The sequence below is a fragment of the Frankliniella occidentalis genome, unplaced genomic scaffold (assembly GCF_000697945.3).
Source record: "Frankliniella occidentalis isolate FOCC.00 unplaced genomic scaffold, Focc_3.1 Scaffold13, whole genome shotgun sequence".
NCBI classification, from domain to species: Eukaryota; Metazoa; Arthropoda; class Insecta; order Thysanoptera; family Thripidae; genus Frankliniella; species Frankliniella occidentalis.
Genome location: NW_026267143.1, coordinates 1,297,077 through 1,302,185, shown reverse-complemented (window position 1 = coordinate 1,302,185; position 5,109 = coordinate 1,297,077). Strand labels below are relative to the sequence as shown.

The window sequence follows — 5,109 nt, the reverse complement described above, 5'->3', positions numbered from 1 at the left end:
AGGGCCTTGCACCATAATTGAGATTGGCTGCAGCCTGTAGCGTCCTCCTATTGGACCCCCGCGTTGTCACGAACAGTGTGTGGAGTTTCGGAGCTACAATCTTTGTTGAGCGACGGCTTTGAGGTAAGGGGGAGCAGGGAGCTGAGAGAGACCGAGAGATGCAGGGACGGACGGAGGGAGGTATGACTGTGGGTGAAAAGTGAATTCCCCATGCCCTTCCTCGTGTCTTCAGCGCCTCATCCAGTACCTGCGCGGGTAATTGGGCCGTCCGCCGTCCGTACAACTAGACAACAAGACGGACCAGGTTCTTGGGCGTGCCACCCCCCTCCCCCCGCCCCTCGAAAGACGCACTGCGCAGGCACTGGCCCCTGCAGCAGAAGCCGGGCGAGCTGTGCACGGGTTAGCTCTTGTTGCCAGAGCCTCTGGCCTAACTCTGCCTGGGAAAGATATGAGAAATCCATTTACACTTAGCTGCCCCTGGTGGCCCTTTAGCACCTCTGCCTGCACCCCCCCCCCAAAACACTCTCTCTCTCTCTCTCTCTCTCTCTCTGCGAAACCAGTTGTTTGTCGTTCTAAATTTCCGCTGCTGGCTTGCATTTGCACCTCCACAGCGTTTTCCCCATAAAGTATACGATGGTACTAACACGAATCTTGCTTATTCCCAGCTCTGGGCCGTATAAGTGTTCCTGCTCGCTGGTGACCCAGTCCCCCGAGGACGCCCGGCCCGACCGCGACCTTGTCGCGCTGCCCGGCCTTTCTCCGTGGGTTTACTCTCAGTACTCGCCCCAAAATAAATACCCTGCGTGCGCTCCTCCGCGCGCGCGCCGGCCGCAGGTGTTGGCGTGGGGTGACGCGCTGCTCGCGCCTCTGGGCCCGTCCCCATCTGGGATGGTTTGTTTTGGCGCCATATTTGACTTCTCCTTTTCCCTCAAACACTTCGCTGATACTGCGCGTGTGGGAAAAGGGAAAGGGGGCGGGATGGGTGCGACACGACATGTTATTCATGGCGGAAACAGCAGTGTGTGTCTCGGCGTGTGGTTGGTGCTAGGAAACGAGGTGATTTGTCGCCCGGCGAAGACTAGGAAACGCCCGTGGTGACGCCGTCGCCGGCGCGGCCAGTGCAGCGGAGTGCGTCGGGTGCCGTGTGCTTTTGGGGGCGTGGCGGGGCACGACTGCGGTAGCCCTCTGTGTCATTTGCGCTGCAGTTGGAGTATAGAGACGAACTGTGAGCCCGGCGGTTTGATGGCATCGCTTTGGGACGGTCGATCACGTGGGCTGACGCGTGAGTAAGAACCAGCTCGCTATTGAAACTTGTCGTACAGCACAGAACCATCATCGGGTTCGGAAATGGCACTTTTGTTTTTAGTTGTGTGTGTTAAACGGTAGATCACCTCTTTTGATTAACAGTGTTGTAGTTAGGTTCTCTCAACGGACACGGGTGAAGTGAAGATGCTCCGAGATAAACTCATCCACCTGCCTGCGGAGCCCTCTAATCCCCACTAGCCGAGCCGTCCTGCGAGCAAGAAAGCGTTACTCTGTTCGAATTTTGTCCGTAAATGTTAAGGAGCATCGTTGTTTTTAGTAAAAGTGACTAAAGAATTAAGAATAATTCAATCCAACTGAACCACCGAGGTCGTGTTTGCACTTGCACATTGCAGGAAGTGAAACGATAAAGGCAGGGTGGGAGTTTTGTGGAGATTGTATATGTCTTGCACTTGAATTTATGTGGCAAGAACGGTGGTTTGGGCACGCGCGTTTTCCGTTATGTGAGTGGAAACTGTCTCGAAGTCCGCATGAAGTACTCATCGTATGGCCGACGAAGGGTCTCGCCTGCTTGCTTGCAAAAAATATGGGTCACATAGATTAAGTCTTCCTCCTACACTGTCAAAGATTCTTCAAGGAAGTACAGTTTGCCCACGGTCCGTTCTGTATATTTTAAGTTCGAGCCAGACTGTAAAGATATGGACCGTATTTCACGGCCTAAGTCAAGAGCTGTATTGACCAAAAATACGGTTTGCGAAGTTACGGTACATCCTGTACGGAGTGGAACGTAATCCAAAATTTCTGCCGCGGACCTAGTAACAAATTGATAGGGCGCACTGCAGACATTTCCTAAAGTTTTTCTAACCGTGATACCTGGTCCAACTATCTACCAGCCTCTGGCATTTTCTTTCTTGCTGATTGCCTTTTGTTTTATGATATTTCCTAATCTTTCAAGTAAAAGCGGTCAGATCATTCACCCAAATGCATTTGTGGTTGACTGTGCAGGGTGTGAAGCATCACTGAGCGAATCCTACGATCACAACTAACAGCCTGCGGAGAATATAGTCGCTTATTGTTTAGATCTTGGGCTCATCGTGCTGTGCTATTGCCCCCGGGGTATCGATATCTTGCTGGTCCGTCCACTCGTTCAACATCTCGATAGCCGGTTCGTTGAACCGAGGCACTCCGTTTGAAATGCTTCAGGCTTGCCTACCGGCTGGAGAAGATGTTGCGAGGGAGCTTTTATAAATGTCCATAAAAAGAAGTGTTCAAGAAGGTTTGATTTTGGGCTACTTTATAAGGCCGGAAATAATCGAAATGATCCTAACGAATTATTAGTTTTCTTTGAACAATATCATCTCTTAACCAAAAATTGAACTTCAGTAAGACACAAACTTGCTTTTTACAAACGAAACAAAGATTTAAAGAAAGTAATAAGGAAGAATTCACTTCAGATTTGTTTGGATAAACGAACCTAAATATTATGGCTACGGCCCATTCGTACAAATACCAAACCTATTTTTTGTCCTGCCTTTCCCCCTTTTAAAATCCATAAACTGTGTGTGCACAATCCATTTGCACTTTCTCGTATGCAAACTAGCCGGGGCTCAGAGATCACTCTGGGTCCGGGCCGTGACAGCGAGCGCCGTCCATGGTATGGAGCAGGTTGTCTCTGATCTGTATCACGTGTATGACGCGGCCCGCAATACGGTTCCGATACGCCCGCCTAATGGTAGTCTCACCCGACAGTGTCCGCGACGAGGTCCGCGACGAGGTCCGCGACGACCCGAAGTGGGTGAGGCGCCTGGGGAATGCGAGGCGGCAGGACGAGTTTGGCGGGGGCAACTTGAGCGTTAAACTTTACTGCAAATCGAGCTGAATCTCTTAGCACGACAATAGGCTCTATTTGGCCGAATGAGGATCCGAATATGGAGGCGCTGAACACTCATTACCCCGGCACTGCTGTGGAGGGGGAAGCGACGCCGCGAACAAAGTGCAGCGGAGAGCATCCACTGGTGCAAAACTTGGAGAGGATATGAGCTCATTTTCTCGCAAAATGCAGAGTTTACCTCAAGAAGATTAGAAGACAGTATTCCTCACAGTAATATACACTAGTCCCGAGTTTTCACAGAATATCTCAAAATCGTGTTATCCCTACACTACCGTAATTGCATCGGCACATTTTACCTTGATCCTGGCTCGGCGTTATCCGGGTTAGTTTTGTCGAGGTCGAGGGAACCCGTTTTCGGTGAGACTCGACTATTGTCCTGACGGACTGGAGGGATCATCAGCAGTCTGTGAATGACTTGTGCCACTCTCTGGTGGTATTGTTTGGAGGGTCAGGCGCTCGCACGTGAATCGGGGGAGCGGCCGGGAGCGGTAGGCTTAGCCTGCTGTTAATTACAGCCTGGTCAGACTCGTGGCGCGTCGGTTCGATTCCCACCACCAAAGGGAGCTTCACCCCCAGACACACACTTTTGTTTTCAGGTTCAGTTTTTCTGTCTTCCGCAATGCCTTTGCCCTTGCCTGCACCCGTGTCCTGGCCGCGCCTCTGCTAACCTCCTGCTCCTTCTCTGCCTGCAGGTTGGTGACGTTGCTTCACTGCGAGGCGAGCTCTTCTGTTGTCTTGTGAGTTGGTGTCGTTTGGGACCTCGGTAGGTGTCGGGAGAAGTGAAGTTTGTTTTTCTGTTGTCCTTGAGCGTGCGCGTGCCCGTACGTAAAAGCTTTGGTCTTAGCTTGGAATGATCACAGTGCTTTTTTGTTATTTTTTAGGGGAGGGGGGGCTTACCTTGATTACGAAATGTTTACTTTCAGTCTTTGGTCAAAATTACCGCAGGTCTTAATTTCTAGTTTTGATGACGCGTTTGAAATTTGTAAATCTTAATTGTACACCTACATGCAGATGCGTCCAGGAAAGCCGGGATAACCGTTTGCGCTGCGCGGGTGTCAGATGGGTCCCGGTGATGTGCAGTCATCATGTTTTGAACTCGCTACCCTCCAGTTGTTTCCCCCAAGTTCAAGATCCTCGTGCCAGCGACGGGCGGGGCCCCTCTAGGGCTGCGACGCGCGCGACGCGGGGTGAACGCCTGAAGCCCCGCAGCGGCGCCACCCCCAGCCTGCCTGTTTACCCCGTGCGTGTCTGCGCCCGCGGCGCCGCGCCCGGCGACGGGATCGGAGGGTGCAGCCGCGACAGATATCAGCTTAGTAGGTCACTCGGCACGAATGCGGGTATACCGGCACGAGAGCATGCACGAAAATAGAGGTGCCAAGTGACGTCCAACTGTCTTGCATCTTAGGAATGGCATAGAAACACCCCCGAGGTGGAGAAACTCAATGTAATGTGAAATGCCTCCGTATTTAGCTCTGGCTTAGTTTGTCTATAACTAATCTCATTACACCAATAAGAGGTTTATCTTAGTATCACTTGCGTATAGGTGTCCAAACTTTAAGTTTTCAACACCAAGTCCTGTGCTGCGGGTGCAGCCGCTGCGGGCCGAGCTGTACGAGCAGCGCAATTAGCAACAATGGTGGGGCGCAGCAGCGGCAGCAGCGGGGCCAAAGTCATGGGTGCACCGCTCAGCCGGGCCCGCCCCGCCCGCCGCGCCCGCCACGGCCCGCGGCTTGGGTGTGGCCTTTTACTTTTTCATGCACGACGCGGCTCCACGCACGGGACCCCCCTCCCCTCCCCCGGGCGGCGGTGTGGCTCGGATATTGAATCGTGTCCGTCCGGCCGGGCCCGACTCGGCCATTCACCCAAACACTTACACTCCCGTCGCTTTTCCGCGCGCGGTGCGTAACGCCCATTTTCTCTCCCCTCCCCCTTCCTCCCCTCCCTCTTCCTCCCCT

At 52.8% G+C, this 5,109-nt stretch overlaps 2 protein-coding genes across 4 annotated transcripts in view; one reads left to right on the top strand and one right to left on the bottom strand.

Moving 5' to 3' along the window:
- The window catches only part of LOC113217620 (lysosomal aspartic protease), a 368,266-nt gene that overhangs the window by 93,012 nt on the left and 270,145 nt on the right, over positions 1–5,109 (bottom strand). The window lies entirely within an intron of this gene.
- LOC127748782 (uncharacterized) overlaps positions 1–5,109 on the top strand; it is a 174,703-nt gene that overhangs the window by 11,278 nt on the left and 158,316 nt on the right. The window lies entirely within an intron of this gene.